This window comes from Temnothorax nylanderi, unplaced genomic scaffold (genome assembly GCF_030848795.1).
Source record: "Temnothorax nylanderi isolate EJ_2023f unplaced genomic scaffold, tnyl_v1.0 TNYL_tig0681_pilon, whole genome shotgun sequence".
In the NCBI taxonomy this organism is placed as follows: domain Eukaryota; kingdom Metazoa; phylum Arthropoda; class Insecta; order Hymenoptera; family Formicidae; genus Temnothorax; species Temnothorax nylanderi.
Genome location: NW_027249743.1, coordinates 42,136 through 65,134, shown reverse-complemented (window position 1 = coordinate 65,134; position 22,999 = coordinate 42,136). Strand labels below are relative to the sequence as shown.

General features: G+C 34.0%; 2 long non-coding RNA genes across 2 annotated transcripts in view; one reads left to right on the top strand and one right to left on the bottom strand.

Moving 5' to 3' along the window:
* LOC139784808 (uncharacterized) overlaps positions 1-22,999 on the top strand; it is a 41,537-nt gene that overhangs the window by 10,780 nt on the left and 7,758 nt on the right. Inside the window, exon 2 of the long non-coding RNA XR_011721685.1 lies at positions 4,650-4,701. This is a non-coding gene — a long non-coding RNA (uncharacterized lncRNA). The remainder of the gene's footprint in view (positions 1-4,649; positions 4,702-22,999) is intronic.
* Positions 1,245-3,238, bottom strand: LOC139784809 (uncharacterized). Its single transcript, XR_011721686.1, has 4 exons — positions 3,171-3,238; positions 2,211-2,250; positions 1,827-1,961; positions 1,245-1,703 (listed from the first exon to the last, which is right to left on the bottom strand). It is a non-coding gene; the product is annotated as an uncharacterized lncRNA (long non-coding RNA).

The following is a 22,999-nucleotide window of genomic DNA, read 5'->3' as shown; positions in this document are numbered from 1 at the left end:
GTTTTCTAAAATTCCATCTGCTGTAGATAGAACATCTAAAATGGACGACGATGTCGATATAATTAAGAATAAATTGGAAACTTTAAATAGTGATAGTATAGCATTTGAAAAAATCTGTGAAAAACCGTTTGAAATTCCAATTACTGTAGAACAGGAAATTCAGTATTTAAAAGACGAAAACAATAAACTACAATTAGAAAACACACACACACACAACAACTTAAAAACTGATATATTCCTTCTTAAAGAGGAACTTCATACGTTGAAAACAAAGAAACAATTATTTCCTAAAGGTAAAAAACATTATTTTTGAAACAAAATTGTTCTTTATTTACTTAGTTTTTATCAATGTTTGACAATGTATTTTTACAGAACTAATAAGTAAAGCTGCTTGTTATTATTAAATTATGTATATGGGGCATTCCATGCCAAATCAACCAATGATTGACCCCGACCATTTTTTATTTGGCTGATAATTTTTTGTGTTTTTGCACTAAATGAAAGTAGCTTCCATGATTTTTTGTAGATTTTTATCTCTACTCATACTTAAGTTATGGATTTTGAAAAAAAATGCAGTTTAAAATTTGGCAAATTTCAAATGCTTGTAACTTTAAGAAGAAAAAAGATATTGTAAAAAACAAGGTGGGCTTTCTTTTCGTTTTTCTCTGTACTTTTCGAAGAAAATATCGAAAAAATGTTTAATGGGCAATATGACTGTTTTTTTTAAGGATTTAAGTAAAAAATGTTTGTTTTTCTCAGTGCGACCGTTTTGATTTTTTTCAAAAAAATCTCACAAATTCTAGACTTAATTTCGAAATTTTCAAGACCTATAAGAAAATGGGATTCCAATAACTTCGATTTTTTAAGGGACTTTTTCTTCATTTTTTATCGAAAATATTTTTTCAAAAATAAGATAGACTCTACCGATAGCTATAAAAAAATTTGATAAATTTATAGACAGCAATCCTGAAATTTCTATCTATGGGTAAAGAGGAAATTCGAATATTTTCTATTTTTTAATTGCATTTTTACTTATTTTTATTATTAAATTACTTTTTTTTAATAGAATATTATAAATTGGGGAACTTTAACGGTTAGCATGTAACAATTAAATCATATAGTTAATGAAAAAAACACATATATTATCTGTAAAATTAGCAATCAGATTTATTTGAAAATAAAATAAATAAATCAAAATCAAAATTAAAGATAAACATAAAATAAATGATAAATATATCAAAAAATTATGCCATATAACTATTTATTTATTTTTATTTTTTTTAATTATCTTATGTAATTTTACATCATTACATCGAGAGAATATTTTCACATTTACATTTCCATTCTTATCAGGTATAACGCAATGAATTTTGTGTGTTTCCGGTATACGTTTAGCACTTGACTTGAAAAATGAAGAATTACTGAAGCACTGGAAACTTTATTTTTCAAATTTTTAGCCTGGAAACCTCTATTTGAATTTTGAAAAATGTTTTATGAGTAGATAAAAGTTTTGCCACTACATGGACCACCGGCGTGCACATACATTCGAGTACCATATCGGGCACGTCGCATACGTCCCAACATCGTGTGTGTAATATAAAGTTTCGCAGTCACCCGCATCCGAGACGTCGCTCGACATCGACGAGCGAACGGACTTGTCATCCTTCGTTGTTTCTTCCTTGTTCGCTTCCTTGTTCTGTTCCCTTTAACATATATTAAAATATATCACCAAGAATTCATGCACTTACATATAAATTGTGTTGTTTTAACTCTTAAAAATGGTTAATATTAATTTAACAGTTTTTTACTGTGTATTAATTCCTTACTTAAAAATCCCAAATTTTATTTTTGGGTGTACTTCTCGCACACCTCTGGTCGAATGCGGTCCAGTCCCATGTAAATCGCGTATCCAGCTGGTTACGCGATTAAATAGTCGTCTAATTCTTCGACGACAGCGGTGTCTACAACACATAAATCAAATATACATCAATATATAAATCAAATATACATTTGTTTGCATGCGTGTATATGTACGTGTGTGTGTATATCTATACTATTATATAAAATTCTTACGGGTGGTGTATGTTTGGTCGTTTTTAACTTCAAAACTATTGGACCGAATTTTTACCAAAAGTATATAAAATAGGGGTAAATACAAAAATTTTTATTTTTCCCCCCTTCGCGCGGGAATATAATTCTATTATACTTACAGAAAATGGTTGATGTTGATGTTGTCCATACCAACAGCGCCTGAAATAGTAAAGGTAAATCTGTTAATACAAAATGGCTTTTATCGTTACAATTAATTTAAATGTAGCTATGGAACTTTTAAACGTTTGTCTACAAGTGATGTGCGAACTTATACTTGATAATAACTTTGTTGTTAAATATTTATTATATTTAACTACTTAAATACTTAAAATACAAATAGTAAATTGGTTTTAAAATGTTCCTCAATTTATGTTCTTTTAAAATATGCACAATGAGATTTCCGTGCTCATCCCCTTTGGCCGACCCGAACGTGAGCACCCCATACGCACCGAAAAAATTGATCCTCGTATGTACTCTACGATACGTCGTAGAGTATAAATTTTGATTTGGCTCTTTAAGTTTTTGATATTTCGCGATGCAACATTTTCGCGAGTTAATCCTTAAATTAATTAAGACTTTAATTGACTATACTGGCAATGATCATAATCGTGGCAACGATTGTAATCGTCGTGACAAATCGTCACCCCGTTTCGACCATGGATTCGGGTCTTTCTAAAATTTATGTAATTTAGATGGTTATAAGCATCCTCAATTTAATTATTCAGATAGAATGCTTATAATATATAAGCATCTAAATTACATCAATTTTAGAAGGACCAGAATCCATGTTCGAAACGGGGTGACGATTTGTCACGACGATTATAATCGTTGCCAAGTATAGTCGATTAAAGTCGTAATTAGGTTAATTATTGATTGGCGAAGTAGATGCTACTTATTCGGTTTTAATCTTTAAATAATGCACCGAGTAAAATATTGCTTATTATTTAACGCGAAGTACGTAATATTTGTCGAGAAACAATTTAATTAGTCGGTCCTGCTATTTCATTATATCGTGGAAATCGGTCCTTGCATGTGACAAATACGTCTAGTAAAAGTTTTGTTTTAGTTATAATTTTTACCTTTTTTTCTCTCTCTCTCTCTCTCTCTCTCTCTCTCGCTGTTCAAATGAGGTGTCTCGCGATCTAGCACCGAAGCAAAACTGACACGCATTTCTCAACGACCCGAAGGGTGGTCTCTTTTTCCACCTCTTTCTCTACCCCTCTTCATCCCTCTTTCATCCCTCTTTCATCCCTCCTCTTTTTTCCTCCTCTGCAGAGCCATGCGCGAGTATGGTGCCTTATACAGTCACTGAATGTTTGGTACTTTTCTCATATTTAAATAGAGCGAGCCAAACTGAGTCGAAAAGTCATGTACCATTTTGCAATTTTCGCGATAGTTGATGAGTTATTAATGATTAAAAATCGCCGTATTGGCCCGCCCACCGCCAAATCCAAGCGCGCGGTGAGATGCGGCCGCCCCGCGGTCGGCGCGCGGGCAGTTGTTTACTACAAGCGGCGATGATGACACGGCGCGATGCACGAGCGGCGCGTAACGCCGGGCCCCCGTCCTGAGCGATGATAGTTTCTCGCCTTTTTTAAACAGAAATAAAATTTTCTAACAACATAGAAAAATTTTTTGTGCGTACGTATGTACATACGTGTGTACATGCATACACACAGGAACATATCAATTGTACTGCTTAAAAAAGCGATTACTCAATTTACTTTTTTTCTTTTAGTAAGTAACGGTTGTCTTTAAGAAAGAATATTTTCTTGATGATAGTCTTAAAATGTACAAATTTTAGAAAGTCTTTATCATGTACTCGAAAGAAGAATTTATACTCCTTCAAAGAACATAATAAAATTTTATCAAAGAAAAGTCAAAATAATAAGCAAATCGAATTTTTGTTTTAATTTTATATTCTTAATTGAAAAGTTAAACAATTAGAATTCAGAATATTATTTGTTTTAAGTAAAGAGAGTGATGAGTGTATTTTAAGATTATTATCAAAAAAATATTCTTTGTGAAGATAACCGTTAAAAGAAGGGAAATGGAGTAATTGGTTTTCTTAGCACTAGAATATTTTTTGCGTGTGAATTGTGCATAAATAGCAATCGCGATCTTATATCGAAGAAAAGTCAAAATAATAAGCAAATCGAATTTTTATTTTAATTTTATATTCTTATATCGCGATTGCTATTTATTATCGCGATTGCGTTATATATGGATATAAAAATTATCTTAGGTGACAGTTTATGCAAAAAAATAGAATGCCTACTTTCAAATAAATTACTTTATTTTTTATTTTGTTTAAAAGTAATCTTTTTTCTTATTTAATTTTGAGTTGTTTAATTTAACTATGATTTAGAAATAATAATTAGAAAAAAAGAAGTAATTTAAAATTGTATAAAAGTTTGTCTTCTTTTTTATATAATTATTTAAATAAGTATCTAGTTGACTGATGAATAAATAAATAAATAGCGCGTAAAAATCATGTTTTGAAACATTGGTCTTCTTGAACACTGTTTTAATATGAATTTTATATTTGTATGTTACAGAACCAACGTAGCTACGTGGCAGATACAACTCCGCTGTTGTGCACCGGGGTCGGTGAGTAAATTCACAATTCATTACATTATATTTACAGTAAAATTGTAGGATACAAGGGTACAAGAAACGTTTTATATGCAAAATAATTAGAATCATCCCAGGTAGGAAACACAAGTCATTTTGACGTCAAATACTATAGGCCAGTCATTAAAGACAATCAATTATCATTTTCCTAACTCTTCAAAACTTTCTAAATGTAACAATCGTCGGAGTCAAAATATTGTATTCGATCTCCTTAACTCACATTCCATCAATAAATACTCAGTACATTAATACAATAATCGAAAAGTAAAGAAAAATATATTTGATTTGAATATTTTGCGTGACAAGTAGGAGGTTGCAAATTCGACATTATGTGTAAATGTATTTTTAATTTGTTTCCCTGGATTTGCAACACTTTTGTATTAATTTTGTAACACAAAATTAGTCATTAATAAGTTGCAATAATTTGCGTAACTAGTAGAGGGTTGCAAATTTATATTTGGATAAGGGAAGACATTTGAAGCACTCCGTAAAATTTGCAAAACTTTTGCAATTTTTTCACGCTTGTAAAAAGTGCAAAATAATAATTGTTGCTAATTTTTCACTGTTGCGGACCTTGTCCGAGGTTGCAAACTTAACAGCTTGTGACGAAAAATAATCTCAACGTTTGCAACCAATTTGCAAAACTTTTGCAATTTTTTTGGCAAAATTACGACCAAATAAACAATTGTTCCATCATTGATTTAAAAAATATATATTGCGTGCAACATAGAAGGTTGCAAATTGGCACAACTGTTCGGGGCAATTGTAAAAGTTATTCTATCGGTTTGCAGCACTTTTGCAATTTTTTCCTCCAGGTTATAAATAAAAACGTTATTTTACAATAAATTTCAATGTTGCGCGTCTCGAAATAGGTTGCAAATCTAACACATTGTGGAAAATATTACAATAGACATTGCTTTAAGTTTGCAGGACTTTTGCAATTTTTTTCGCAAAGTTATAATAAATTAACATTTTTTTGCAATGTTTAACATGTTCCGGACCTCGGAGATGGTTGCAAAATGAGATTTATTGTTATTTCAACTCACCCAATATTCCATCAAAATTTGAAAACTTTTGTAATTAAAGTTAAATTTTCGAATTTTAGTGTCTTTACTGACTGGCCTACTATACGCACATGGCATGTAACGAAACAGTTAAAAAAGTTTTTTTTTCTTAGATAAAGAAAAAGAACATTTTTTTATAAACGTTTATCAAGTAGACATTTTAACATTTTAATTTCATAAAAAACATTTCTAGAAACCGGTATGTCGTACAATGGACCTATTTTTGCCGTCAATAAGACGTCAGAAAATGACGTCAATTGTCTGTGACATTAGACCGTCATTTTAACGTCATTATGCCGCCAGTTAGTGACGTCAGGAATGGTCAGTAAAGGACCAAAATTTGACGTCAAAATGACTTGTGTTTCCTACCCCTGGGATCATATATTATATAAATAAAATCATACACACACACACACACACACACACACACACACACACACACACACACACACACATACACACACACAATTCTTAAGGGGTCACGCGCAGTCAGGAAGCCGAAAAATAGAGGTGATTTTTTTTTGCATAAACTATAAGACTTGTTTAAAATTGGGTTGGTCTATGTGAGAGAATATATTTTTATGAATGTAACATAATTTTTTTAATAAAAAATATTAATAATTAAAAAAGATACGGCCATCCTCCTGAAGGAAAACTGGTTTTGCGATGACCACTGCTGCTCGGATCTGGATCATCTGAAATCAAAAATGCGAAAAGATTTATTTAATATATTAAAGTATCTAGTTCGTGAACGAACAGTTTTTCGAAATATTGATTTGGGACAAAATGGCGGACGTTCAAAGTTAAAGTTTCGATTTTCGATAAAATACTTGTATAGAAACGTGCAACGTTTTTGGCATTTCTGCATTGAACAAAAGAAGGCACAATATCTTGCAGTACATCCAGTAATATCAAAATGCAAACGCAACTCCATTTTAAAACATGCACTAACAAAAATCAAGGATTCAAAGTTAACCTGACTAAATACGTTTAATTTACAATCACGTTTTTAATTGAATTATTTTATATTTAAGACAAGCATAATAATATTAACAAATTCGTGTAATTTACAACAATATGATTTTATTGATACATTGAATTTAGGAAATAGTAAATTTTATTGTGCTATCTAATGTATAATTGATCCAAATAAGTAATAATGTCGAGGAAAATTAATATAATTAACAAGATGATGCAAGATTAATTAAAAATATTTATATTTATTTAAGCAGATCGAGAATGATTTTTCTATTATTTCAGCCCAATGCAATTAATATGTTAGGGTATAAAATGAACAGTAACAAATATACTAAAAAATATTTTATTCCAGTTCTCTTTGGTTGATAGGCATTCTTTAAATCTTTTGTTAAAAAATAAACTTTTAACAAATAAACAGTGTAACTTTTACACATTATACTAATCAAAAGTTTGAGTTGTTACATTTGTAAAATGTAAAAAGAACATTTCTTATATGTTAATTTCAACATAAAAGTTATGTTATTTGTACACACAATTAACTTCAAATTACGATCAAAATTACATTTTTTTTCTGTTGAAATATTAACATAGTATCAATGTTACCATTTAACACATCCATATTATGTTAAATTAACATAAAAATTTGAGTGGACCGTTTGGGATATGTGATTTATGTTATATTTAACACAAATTTTCCAACAGTGTATCCTTCATATTATACGTTAAAAATACACTAAATGTTATAAAATAAATTTTTATAAAAATTAAATTTTTTAATATAATCTTTATGGATTTTCGCGATGAGTACCCCGTGATTTGTAGGTATTCGACAAGATTCTCCCGAAGTTCTCGTCACTCTTGACATTTTTACAAACAGCGTCGGATGTAGATTTGGAAGGGACACTAATCTCCAGTAAGCTTCGTCGCCGTGGCGTACCTCAGTGCGTGAAATCGATAATAAATTATATATAATATATATGTATATATATACATACACATATCGTAGCTATATAGCAAAAGACCGCAAAACTCTCGCGCTAACGTGCACGCAAAATACACAATTCGTGCGAGCGGCGAGCGTGCGTTGACATCGAGACGGACGTCTGGCATAATCAGATCAATCCCTCTGACGCAGTTTTGGTTGCGAGGCAATTTAATTACCCACGCTGTTACGCGCAGTACGATCCCGCGTAGGCTATTCCAACGAAAATTGAAACCGTTCAAAAAGATGCAATTTTCACCGCGTATCACCCGGAGTTTCTTTCGATCTCGCGCAAAGGATATTTATCCCGTTCGGTTTCCGGCTGTTGCACTATCGGCATGCATACCATGACAATCTGCTCTCTAAAGTCGATCTTTGGATATTCGTACTTTCTGTGGACCGCAGTCGTACTTATGTGTGTGTGTGTGTGTGAGATGCTAAATGTGTAGCGATTTAACTCTAGACTTGAGCCCCTTACACAATAGGCGATAGCGATAGCGATAGGTATAGCTTTGTCGGCAACCTTGTCGCTGTCGCTATCGCCTATTATGCAAGGGGCTTTAAGATAACATCGCATTGCTATTTTTATATGAATAAAGAAAGAATCCGAGCAGATCTGCTACAAGAGAAGACAAATTTTGAATAAATAATACTGAATAATTTTGAATAATATTACTTAATATTTTTCTCAATTTCAGTTCATCGATTAATGTCAAAATTTAACACATTAATTAGCGCATTAATAATATCTCATATTTAAATAAATTAATTTATTAATAAATAATTAATAAATTAATTTAAATAATTTAAAAAATATACAAATAAATTAATGCAATAAATATGTTTTTTGATATTAATAAAATGATGGTAATAAAATTTTTCTTTCTCTTAATGATCGCTCGCGTATTTCTCAAAATCTAAAAATATAATGGCCCAAAATAATCAAATCAATTATAACCAAAATCAATATTACCTGCAAGGTAATATTGATTTAAATAAGAGAAATGCGTTTATACAAATTAATTTTAAAATTATCTCTACATAGGTCAGTCATATTAGACTAATTTAGGGGGTTAACCTTCCAATTAATCTTCCCAGGTTGCAACCACCATAAATCGCTTTGATTTAAGGTGCTATAAGTGAGATTTATTTTGCTTCGCAAAATTAACGCGCAATAAAAAGTTATTAACAATATTATCAACAAAAAACGCGATTTTTTTTCTCAAATATCTCGAAAACTAAGCAAGATAGGGTAACTAACTATACGTATCTTTTTTGTAGAGCATAAAATTATCTACAATAATGATCTGAACAACATTTATCGTCAAGCCAGTCGTTTAGCTTGCACGCGCCGTCAAAGTCCGAGACTCGGATCCCGAAAACTCTCAATTTCATCGTTTTTTTTGGTGTTGCGCCGGTGACTTTTTTTCTTTAAATGGAATTAAAAATTCCCAAAAAATCACACATCATCTGAGAACTACAAAGAATACTTTTCATGGTGTAACCGATTTTTAGACCCTTTTTCTTTAGTTTGTAGCTATTTAAGCAAAAAATTTTGATTTTTTGGAATAGTCTTAGTTTTTCGCTGTTTTCAGGCCTTAGAACTTACTTGAGACGAATTTTATCGTATGCATCTTGTGACGAAATTTGCAACAAAAAGGGACCCTTGTATTTTTTTCGTACGACGAACGCTGATTTTTTTATTGACGCGCAAAGTTATCCAATATTGCGCACAGGTCGGATAACGTTTGTTTTACACCGAAATAATTATTTTTTATTAAAATTCACGTGATTTTTCGCATTATTATTGAACCATATTGCAAAAAACGGCTTTGCGTCGATCGCGTCGATGAACGAACGTTCTATATTTTTGGGATTGCGATTGCCCACGCGACTTTATTTTTTATTGACAAACGTAATAACGCGTACGCCCATCGCAGAAAGGTTAATACAACTGGTATTTATTATTTTCGTTCCGTTGCTCAAAACGTATGATTATTTATGGAATATCTTACGAGGAAACATTTCGCGTGGTGACCAAGACTGCTTTAGATTCATCGAGGTTTTAAAATTCTATGGAAGATTTGAATCGTATCTCTCACTTTATTCTATTTGTTCTTAATCTTTTTTTTTAAATTAAAAATTAAGCAGTTTTAAATAACTTAAAGTATGGAATGTAAAAAGTATAATAATTATCTTTGAGCTATATTTATATTGGTACGACGCCCTACACGGAATGAGGGAGGTTCCAGGTTCAAACCCTGGCTGAGGTAATATTTTTTTGCAATAAAATTCTTTACAGTTTTGAGATAATTAAATCGAGTCGATTTAATTCCGGGGAGGGAAGGGTTTTTAATTCTAACAATAACTGTGTTTTAAGTCCGACAAATAATCGGCGCGCTGTTTGTTGGAAAAATTATATGTATATATATAGATATATATGTATACAGAAACTAATATAAGGCCGTCAAAGACCTAGGCTTGGATCGCGCATGGCTTTTGATTCTAATTGATTGTATATCGTTACGATCCTATTTCTCTTATTATTATTTATATTTATATTGATTAAAGTTTAAATATATTTTTTAATACTGTCGATACGTAAGAGGATAGAGATGGCTGGAATAGAGAATAGATAAGCTGGTTGTCGGCCGCAAGCTTACAATTAGTTAAGAAACAGGCTCGGAAGGGGGAGTGGAACGAGATCCGAGGCATGAGAAGGACGAGAAGGAAAGGAGGATGGAGCGTCGACTGAGAGAGGCTGCTGGTGACGAGAAGAGAGAAAGAGAGAGGAAGGAAGAGAGAGCGGTGGAGAGAATGGAAGAGGATAGCGGAGGAGAGGGTGCTAGAGCGAGAAAGAGGAGGGAAGAAAAGGGCAGATTTTGACGAAAGAAAAGTTTTAAAATGGCGCAATTGGTATGCAATAAAAGCGACTGCTATATATCACTAATACTAATTAGTGATATATAGTAACTTTACAGTTCGAATGTTTTATTGCGCCGAGCTTTCATAAAGCTGTAGTCTCACAGCATAGCGAGCGAATATTGTGTACCGCTTTCACTTTCAGTAGTTTAGACGACATCTGCTTTTTAAAACTCATTCTATCAGTCCTGCGAAATCGCAGACAATCTATCGCTGTCAGAGAAAAGAATTTCATTATTTCCAAGGTTGATCCATGACTGACGGAACACCCTCCCGCAAGACTCGATCAAGGGAGCAATGGACAAAGCACTTGAAGGAAGTCTACTTCTACGGAAGTTTATACAAATTATGTGTGACGCATTAAGTATGTTTTGACATATGCGAATTACGTGCATCGTTACTTGCCATAGAAAGAGAGAAGACGTATCCTGTAGAAACAGATACGCCCGATCAACGTAACGGTGAGAACCGCTTCACTCGCGACATATTTTCCGATTCGACGGTGATCCTCCTGACAACAGAAATATCGCATGTGCTTATTTAATGAATGTCTTTTTTTTACAACCGAGTATTATCGCAATCGTTCGCGTTTTGCATTTCAATCAGTCTAATGAAAGTTTGCGCGTACGCACGTTTTAGGAAGGCACGCATTTAGCTCAGAATTCGGCGTCTGTGAGCGACAAGCGCGATGGATAATCGAAGGACAAATGAAGCGCGAGCATTAAATTCTGGAGTGATGGGCTAGAGATCCTTCAGGGAGAGACTGGCCATTTCGCCGCCATTTGCATGCAAACAGAAAATAGTAGAGATCCTGTCTTTCTTTCTACACTTTCATATTAATACCTCCGTCTTTCTTATTTCCGGTTTGAACGCAAATGGAGATAGAAACGGTTCGCCTTTTGGCCAATCTCTCCCTGGCGGGTCTCTAGGGCGAATACGTCGAAAGCAGTGACAGATCTGAGATCTATTTCAATTTTCTCCGAAATTTCTCCCGTTCTCATGCGCATTAATTTTACTCCCTTTGACATATTATAATGGTCCACGTTTTACTGCCTCTTTTTTTTTAATATATCGCATTCCAATATTTCCGCTGGATGTAGATACGTCGAACGAACGAGCGTGTATTTTGCGAATATACCGGAATTTTATTCGTAGATTCATATACGTAAAAAGTCATTCAAGAAGTAATATATTATTTCGGACAAGCAAGATCCAGTCGTGACCACTTACGGCGTTTTTCCCTGTTTGATTGTATATCTTACACGGTCGTATAATCTCATACTTATTATTTAAAGTTTAATTAATAAATCTTCCTTAGTTTCAATTGTATATAGCTTGAAAACTGTTTTGATGTCTCTTAAAGAAAAAAAAGATAAAGAAAGAAAGATCATTTGTAAGTTGTTCGTAGAATTGAGATTGAATGTAGGTAAATTAAATATGCAGATAAGTGAGTAATTGATGTAAAAAATAATGTAAAACGCGAAAATTACAATTACATTTGCGAAATTTGTGCAGCTGCGAACATCAGTTAAAATTACCTAATGATATATTACTACGTTTACGCGAGCGTTACTTCTGTAGTAACTTACGATAAATCACTCGTTTACGCGAAGTAAATTATCGTAAGTTACTACAAAATCCCGTTTACGCGAAGAAAAATCCTGTTTACGCGAAGGAATTATCGTAAGTTACTACAGAAGTAATAAAGCTCGCGTAAACGTAATATATGTCTACTAACCACGTTCGCGACATAGATTTATCTCCAGTTTCCACATGGGATCGAATAATTTGTTTATTTTTATTTGATTTTGCCAGGAGCAAATAACGCATAAAATAGAGTTTTAATAAAAATGTATCTCTTAATTAGGCACTACAAACGGAACCAATTTTTAATCTAAATTCCAATAATTCCGACCATTTCGCAAGTAGATATATATGTTTACGAATGATAAAATATCGTTTTTTTTTTCCATAGCTTTTGTACACACATATTTTCAGAAGTGGCCAAAAAAGCAGAATTAGGTCAATTACAAACTACACATTTATTCTCTCTTCTTCCATTTTTTCCGTATGTATGTATTGTGACAAATTACAAATTCTGAAAGATCAATTGTTTAGTAGACTTAAAAATAACGAAAGGATTTTACATAGACCTACCATTCATCCATTACGTTGTCTCAATGATTCTCGTTGCGATAAAAAACTTTTAGAGTCGGTCATTTTGTGACACACGCATTCCGACATTTGATCGCGTTAATATAACAATATAGCCAGGCGAACTGTTTTCTCTCGGAAAATAACCCGATCCGATTGAAAACCGGAATAGACGTGAGCTGAATTGATCGAGCCTTGATTCCAATTACGGTATTATCGGTGCGATTCGTGTTTTACGTGCGTAAGTATAAGAGTAGGCGTATACAGCTTGTGAAAGACACTGATATTCTCGTAAGAAAGAAAGAAAAAGAAACGTGAAAAACAAAAGTGACTGGCACGAAAATGTGGTTAGAAGGATCGGATGGAGAATTTTAGAAGGAGGTCAGATGGAACAAATCACTCTGTCGCTTATCCATATTTTATCAGGGTAAATTGGCAGGGACCAGCCTAAAATATTCCAGGAAATACTCGAAAACACCTGAGGCGCCCCAAAAAAATAGAAATTAAATTTTTACGTTGAACAAATAAATCGGCCAGTATCAACTAGTTGTTCTGTTGAAATGTTTAGCTTGAACAATTTTGAATGACGGATAATACAATTCTTTTGCCCTGGCAGACCACGCGCCGTTACTTTCGGACCAGAGCTAGAACCAAACAATAGCTAGAACGATACAATCACACAATTAAATATTAATACCAATTTAATTACAATATATTAAATTATACACAAAAAATTTCGGAATACGAATATGCGAAAATTATGCGATATACAGGGTGTATCAGAATGTTTGGTACTTTTTTCATATTTAGATAGAGCGAGCCAAACTGAGTCGAAAAGTCATGTACCATTTTGCAATTTTCGCAATAGTTGATGAGTTATTAATGATTAAAAATCGCCGTATTGGCCCGGCCCACCGCCAAATCCAAGCGCGCGGCGAGATGCGGCCGCCCCGCGGTCGGCGCGCGGGCAGTTGTTTACTTCAAGCGGCACGAGCGGCGCGTAACGCCGGGCCCCCGTTCTGAGCGATGATAGTTTCTCGCTTTTTTTAAATAGAAATAAAATGAAAAAAAGTACCAAACATTCTGATACACCCTGTATATATATATAATTTATATATAATTTTATATTAAAAAATTTAATTTTTATAAAAATTTATTTTATAATATTTAGTGTATTTTTAACGTATAATATGAAAGATCAACTTTGCGTTGAAAAAGAGAAAAGATATTTAGTTTTACTTTTAAATTTAAAAAGATAGTATCTATCAAATGCAAAGGATATGTTTCTAAACATCTTGTAAACTACATTTTAGATTTGCATTTGATAGACACTATCTTTTTAAATTTAAAAGTAGGTAAAACTAAATATCATTATTAATTTTTTCTCTTTTTCAACGTAAAGTTGAGCCTTCTGCGCTTGCGTACGTATCTAGATCAATAAAATGAAGCCCGACTAAGCACTGCACGATGGCGGCATCTAATTTCTCAAGTGGCGCTAGCTATTGGCGATGTCTGTTTTACCGACGAAACGTAATTTTCGTGCATGGATTTTTTATTATCTGTAAGGTATGTATAGAATTATAAATCCTTTTCCAGGATTAAAGTATACACATAAACGTAGAAGGGATATATATATATGTATATAAAGTTGGAACAATATATGTAATAAATTTTTTTAAATATATAAATTAATAAATTTATTAATCTTATTAACGTAATCCAATAAATTGATTAATAAACAATATAGTACTTTTAATTTAAAATTGCGTAAGCTATGCATAAAATATCGCGCAACATTACTCGTGATTCTTCGCTTTTACGCGATAAAGTGACACGTTAATCTCTTTATTGCCAACTCGGCGCAGAGAGAAATATTTCGTGCCATGCCTCGTGCCATGCTGATAAATCGCAAACGTGCAAGGTCGGCTGAAAACGAAACGATTATTTTGTTGTATTCGGGTCAGTTTGCAAATCGGCAAAGTACGAAAATTGCACGGTAATTTTTTTAGCTTAAAACACCATTCTTCAAAATTTGAGTTTGAAGAAAAAAATCGGAATATTCTTTATAACAAGTAAGATTCTGTACATTTGTTTGTAAATAGTGTAAATACAATGTATAAAATATACCTAGACATTGATGTACTGCTTTTTTCGTTTGTTTCGAGAATCACAAAGAGAAGGTATATATAGTCTCAGCTTCAGAAGACCCAACGTCTTCCTTACATCTTTGTTCCCGCCTTTTATCTCGATGACATAGTTGAGAGGGATCCAATCGAACCGGTCTTCCTCGTAATAGGACGGGGCTAATGGCGACTGGGGCGGGAAAATCAAATAAAACGTCAAACGCGGTGCTTCCTTATCGGGGTGCTTTGAAAATCGATCGTATTCATTGGTCGTCGTCGTAAAAATACCCGGCGTGCGTCATAAAATTTGAATGGTGGATACATAATGATGCTTGCCAATTTTTTGCTTGCTGCGTAACTGCGTGATCTCTCATGTTTCTTGATTGAACGTTCTAATTTACATTTCGAACAAGTAAAAAGTAATTATTGATGTGTAAACAAAAACATGTAAACAAATATTTCGTTTTATCGTTAACAACGGATTTAAGTGAACTTATAGATTATGCTTTGGAGAGCACGTTTCATTTTCAAATGTAACGCTTTGTGACAATCTTATTGTACTTCCCTAAATAACTAAGGTAAACATGTTCACATGATGGAACTTATAATTATCTTTCATCTCATCGAGCTCTTATTGAGGGGAAGGCGTTTAATTATTTTTATGTAAATACCGCAGGCGACGGAGTTTGGGGATTACTGATGCAATTTCGTGGGACGAGTAACGTCGCCAATCTACTGGGTTTCGAGGATACATCCTCGCATAATGTCACGAATATGCGCGCTGCATCATGGGGCCTATACGAGAATCTCATGGGGTGGCTTTCCCCTCGGTTAGATTCCGGTTGATCGACGACACTAGCGACGAAAAGCAGATGCGCTTCTACAACTACGATGAAAAATTCCTCACGTATATGTCTTTTTGTTGATCAACGATTTTTCCGTAAAACTGCGTGAGAACGAGCAAATGCAGCGCTTTGTGATATCTAATTATATTTCCCTAAATAATTAAGGTAAACATGTTCACATGATGGACCTTATAATTATCTTTTATCTCATCAAATTCTCATTGAGGGGAAGGCGTTTAATTATTTTTATGTAAATGTCGCAGGCGACATGTTATCTATAAATTTATGTTATCTATTAAATTCGCACGGTATTCTACAAATAATTTTTTCTGTCACAGATTGATTACTGTAAAGAAGTGGTATTATGCATAAAACAATATCCTAAACTTTCTCATAATCGATGCGATTGCGTATCAAATTGCGGGAAATCAGAACGAGCAAAGATATTATCTATTTAAATTCGTAATGATATTCTATAAATAATTTTATTATGTCATAGATTGATTATACTGTACAAAAAAAAATAGTATTACGCATAAAGCAATGTCCTAAACTTTCTCACGATCGATACGATTGCATCAAACTGCGGGAAATACGATTCATACAGGGGGTACTATTGCCCGTAAGGGAGAATAATCCACGGGGCGTATGACTTTTATTGCAACTTTCAGTGCTCAGGAGTTTTACGCCCCGCTGTTCTTCCATCGATGAGTAATCCGCGCAGTGGCACAATTTTATTGGATTCCCGACATGATGTATATACAGAACACTAAGAATATCATTGGTCTATTCCACGTTTACAACCAAATCGAATTAGTGGGGTGGTGCTTTCTGGAAGCGGGGTTTCTAACTGCTTCCGAACAGCCAGTTATTCAAGCAGTACGGTTGTTACACTGCACGTAAAAGTTATCTTATCTAGGCAGATTATCTTTAAGTTTTTCTTGTTTTTTTCCTAGAATTTATTTTTTGCAACCGTATGTTTTCTTGAGAATAATATCAAGCGTTATATTCTATTTCTCTAGTCTAGATAGTCTTGCAGCGCGATCTTACTGATCTATAAAAAAAATATTACAAAAACCTGTACTTCCAAATATAAAATGACGCGAGCACGGAGAAAGGAAAATTAAACGGCCGTAGGCGGAGACAAAGTCCATCGCTTTTGATCTTTTGATCGCTTTACGACATGACACGCAACATCCTTCCCACTTGTCTCGTTTCTGTTTCTCTCATACTCATACGCGGACGCGCGACATTTCGTTGCTCCGTTTCGAGCTTTTCTATGAATGGCTAACGGAAGATAAACAGCCTGCAGTTTATTGCACTCGTCGCCGGTCAATCGCCTTTGCCTGGGATATCTTGCGGGGCCGTTTTATTTACTCCACGTGCGCCGCGTGCCGCATTCGATATCGCTTGCATCGTACGATGAAACTGAGATTAAATCGGATCGCTGGTATTCGTGATGCAACAACAAACCGTTACCCCGCTTTCTTCCGGTTATCGAAACGGTGATGCATCAAGATACACGAACAAGAGCGGGTGATCTATCTTGTCTATCATGATGGGCCTTCTTTATATCAATATAAAGAAAGATTATCAAAACAGGTCGCAATGAGCGTTTCTGTCAACTGTACGATAAGTAATGGATTATGTTGAATTATTTCATTTTCACCGACGCTTTTCTCTTTTTTCCGCCTTTCGACATCGATCACGCAATCCGGATTATAAAACGTTTGCAAAGTGAATGATGCACTCGAGTTGGTACGCGGAAACGCATCGACATGTAGTATGGACTACGCGATCCCTATACATAAAACCCTTCAAAAAGTGTCCGGTAGAATTAGACAAAGAGGAAACGAGATTAATACGCTACTAGATTATAGAAAAAGACAGCTTGACCTCTACCAGTCACTATCAATTTTCTTCGACCGATGGGTCACCGGTCATATTTTTTTATGTCTGAGCGCAGTCGATATGTCAATGCGGAAACGTTTTCTTAGAAAGCTTGCGTAAAAAAAAAAACCCTCCGTGGTGTGCAAGGCCATTTCGAATATCCCTTCCAAGCAGATTGAAATTGCTCTTGCGTGCAATACTGCTAATTAAAAGCGGACGGTCGACGGTTTTGCATAAAGTAGCGTCTTTGGAACAACGTGCGCGATTATTACGGTGGTTGATGGGAAAATATATTTTCCTCATATAGAGTACGATTAAAATGAATAAACGGATGAGACTGCACATTATGCATGAAAAAAAAGTAAAATAAAAAGTTTTGCGACTATTGCTAAAAATATAGCTCTTGCAGCAAAAGAATGATAGGTGTCCATATTTTACGACTAGATTTGCTACGGTAGCTAATTATTTTCCGTATGTTTGTAATACTTTTAATTTAACTATCTTCTCTTTTAATCAACGGTCGGCAGAACAATACGATTTAACGTCATATAAAAAAAGCTTTACTTTCGCTTTGAATAAAAGCTCGAGCTCGATAACGGAAAATCACCTCGCGACAAGAGGAGTCAAGTAGAGAGGCCGAGGTATATATGGTAGGTGATACTGTTACGATGTTACGAAGAAAGGATTATAAGCCGCAGCTGCAGGCCAATGTTTATGCGGTTGCTGAGTGCGGCGATCCGAGAAGCGGAGTTCATCTTGAACGTTCTTAAAATGTAAACCGAGTTGCTAGTCGTGTTACAGAGCATGCAGAATTGCGCTTAAGTGCCTTTGTTGTTGGTCCATTCGTAGAAATAAAAATTCCGAATACCTTCAGCACGTGTTGTTTATGCTTATAATGCAGGATCGGCCGCAAGGGTAAACCGACACAGCGATAAGTGATGTTATCTCTGATTAGACATTATTTCACAGACGCTGGAACATCTTCTCTCAAATTAATAATTATCGTGATAATTATATTTTATACTGTCGTAGCATTCGATATATATATATATATATATATATATATATATATATATAGAACTCGCCCCAATCTAGATAACTGTTAAAAACCCGTTTTCTCGCGTTTCTACGGTCGTCGAGGTTCTAGTCGAGGTTAAAGAGCGAAGCTCGCCGAGGGCTTTTCTTTCAATCAGACGACAAAATTGGGACGCGTGAAAGGACTTCCAGTCGCATTCAGGTAGAGACGAGGGAAAGGGGGAAGACGCAAGAAAGAGAGACTTAACGCGTGAATGGCATCGCTCACGGGCACGATCTCTTAAGGTCGCACACGTACGCATTGCGTAGCCCCACTCCCCCTGATTATGAATGCGGATTAACTTCATTCGCGGCCGTTCTATTCATCGCGTCACGAAAACGGCGAAATAATGACACGGGCCCTCTCATTGTACGTCTTCGTTCCATCCATCTCATCCCTCGAGGGGAGGGGCTCTCATTTGATTTATATCGAAAATTCGTCTACCCAATAGGCGGACAGATCCTCGCTCGCACATATGTATACATCGGGCCTACCTAAGCGTACCTAAGCTGATATACGAACGGGTTTTCACGCATTATGAAATTGGAGTACGTCACGAGTACAACACGGACGTGCGGCTGACGATAGGGACACTCGTATTTTTCGAAACAGGCGTCTTTTGTATGTCTGCAGACGATCGCGCGACGTATTTCTGCACTGCAAAGTGTTCGGTTTTCTTTATTTCAGAAGCAAGTTCGTTGACATTTGGCAATCAACCGTAGCTAGAAATTTCCCATTATGGACATTTCGCTTTCGTTTGCGTATTACTCATTAAATATCGCTGGATCAGCCGAACTCGACTCACTGCTTTAACCCACACGCAAGCCGAATCGATGGATTCCCAGGCATTACAATTATAATTGCCATATTCCGCGAACGATTATTCGCACGTGAAAAAAAGATACATGAACTGTAGATAGCTGGCGGTGAGACTGGACTTTTATATAAACGATCAATTGCCGGCTTGGAAATCACATGCACAGTGCAATGAAAACTCGATATCCTTGAAAGAAACGCACCGAGGCGACATGTGTCATTATCCTCTATCCTGACTGTTATAACGATGATAATTATCCTCTGTCTCGCTCCCTTTCTTTTTCTTATAATTCCATGAGAACGATGATGATGGCGGCGACGACGACGCGAAACCAATACGCAACACAGATCAAAGGCGACAGGATCAAAGCTATGCCGACGTCATCGTTCGCTTTTCGAGAAAGCTACTGAGAGGGAAAAACTTGAAGAATGAATTTTCTTGCAGGGACAGCATTATGCCATGAATTCTGCAACAGTATATTTAAATGTTCACTCGCAGAAGCAAAGGCAAAGCTAAAAATCATTCATGGAATCCGAATATATTGGGCGAACGATAATTACTAGCATAATACTATAAATTTATCTTAAAATCCTATAAAGATATTACAATGTTAAATATGGTTTTTAAAACGATTTCGAACTAATCTCCATTTATTCGAACAATTAGATACAAAAGTATTCAGTCTTCGTATCATGTTTGACGTGCGTGTATGTGTTTGATAGAAATTTAATTTTAAAAAAATTATAATTACAATGAAATTTACCCCATTTTCTTCTTATTAAAGATTCCGTTATAAACAATCTATTTTCTTCTTTTAATACAAAATCTATAAAACAAAAATGTAATTAGCTTTTTTATTTAATTGTCTTTAATGTTTACGAGAAAATCTCGAATCCAATTCCTATAATTATTACAATTCTCCCGCGAACCTCTTTAGCAATACTGAAATTCTCGAGAAATCGATACACGAATGGTGTTTTAAGTTGAAGAAAATTACCGTGCAATTTTCGTACTTCGCCGATTTGCAAACTGACCCGAATACAACAAAATAATCGTTTCGTTTTCAGCCGACCTTGCACGTAAAATAATAATTTTGATTGTAAGCTTTAAATAATAAAAACATAATAATAATAATAACATATATAATTAAGTTGGCTTTAATTTAAATTTATACTATTCTAAATCCTAACCTTACTTATTATGTCTTATGATCTTTACCCTAAATAAACATTTTAAAACATGGTAAAACTAAAATAACCTTAACAATTCACAGTATAAAACATGTGGTTTATTGTTAAAAATGGCTAGGTCCATTAATGACAATTGTGTATACACCCTTGTACACAAATAAACCATTTAATGTTGTTTAAAAAAATCGAAATTGTGGCTAAACTTTAAAAATAACTTATGAGTCATCTTATATAGTATGTAGCCAACTAAATTCATTACCTGTATGCAAAAACACAGATCTCCAACTCAATAATTGAGAGAGATATATAAGCCTCTGAAATTTACATGGTTTATTGCTGAACTACCTATCTTATATTATGTTTTTAATTTTGTAATGTAACTCTTTTATAATGTTCTATATATTGTAAAGCAAATTGTAAGAGAAATAAAATAAATGATAAAAATGTTAAAAAAACGTATTGTAAATGAAAGAGGACCGCCGATCGGAATCGGCGGGGGTAGTGGTGAGTCTTTATAGGTTGATCTGTTTCTATCGAATGTAATCAGATAAAAACACACTGAGAAAAAAATACAGTTACTTCAATTAAATGTGGAATCCCGGGGTGCCAGAAACATAAATAGTTGATTCAATTGTATAAATAGTTGATTCAACTATAGTGTAGTCGTTTTAATAATTCAAATATTGAATCAACTATTTAAATATTGAATCAACTATTTATGTTTCTGGCACCCCGGGATTCCACATTTAATTGAAGCAACAGTATTTTTTTCTCAGTGCAGGTCACATAAATCAGAGGATATTTAAAAATTTAAAGATTTTAAATTTTAAATTTTAAATTTTAAATTTTAAATTTTAAATTTTAATTTATATATTATGTATAAAGGATTTAAGGGGTTAATGTGTGCAATAGTAACTGCATAAACAGAAAAAAAGAAGTGTTAAATCAAGACTCATATACTTGTATATAAGCGCAAGAATCTATAATCTTGAAATGAGATATAAATTGCGTAAAACGCGAAGAAAACTTGTTTGAATAAAGGTATTTTACAGTTTAATCAAGAAAAGAAGTTAAAATAAAAAATTTGAAAGTTTTATAAAAAGATTATAGATTCTTGCTTATATACAAGTATATAAGTCTTGATTTAACACTTTTTTTTTCTTTGTAATATTAAAGCTAAATTAGCGCGTCTATGATTATGATATCTAGATAGTAGTATTATAAAAAAATGCATATTTGGAATTTCGTAACTTTGTTAATTTGTAATTTAATATTATATAATCATTTTATTATACATACATTATATTATATCATATATAGTATTTATTATGTACAATATGTAATATTTTTAATATGTATAAAAAATAAAAATAAATAAAAAGTAAATGTACCGATGCCTGGATACGTATCTATGTCTGTACATTTTTATCATTTTAGTCCTTAAATAAGTTATAACCCGAATTAAAATCAAAGATAAAAATATTTTTCTTGTATTATATTTTTATCTTTGATTTTAATTCGCGTTATAACTTATTTAAAAACTAAAGAGATAAAAGTATCTAGACATAGGTCTTAAGCGTTTTTCTATTAAAATTGCTTTTATTAAAGATAACGACACTATCTGTATCACAATAATGTGTGACCAATTGTAAGTTTCAATTTCTACTGAGATGTTTGTTTACAATTATAATGCGAGATAAAACCTCGGGACTAGAAGTGAAGCGAAATTTTCTTCAGAGACATTAGAACTTGCGACGGCTTCGAGTAAGAGGATAAATATGCGGATAAATATGTATAATAAATACAAATAAAGCTGTCGCCCGTACATCGTAAAATGTCGATAAACCGTAAGAAGAGTTACTCATGCGGCACGGTGAGCGATAAGGATTTTCGATTTCGTCGCGATGCCGGAAGTAAGAAGTAGGAATCGCTTCCACCTCGCTCGTGCGGGAGGCAGGAAGGGAGACTGCGACGGATCTCGGAGCTAATCTTGAACCCCGTAACTACAGCGTATCTCCCACGGGAGGTACGTAGTCGATCATATGGATAGGGGAGTCCCAAAGTCTTAAGTCCCCGCGCGCGTACGGAGTGGATTATAACACGCTTTCTCTCGAAAGAACGGTTTGTCACCACCGCTTCAGATAATCTTGCCTTCGGATTATCTTGGGCGGGCCTGCGTACGAGCTGTGCCAGGCTCGTCGACCTGTCGTGACTCTATCTGCATTATGCATTCT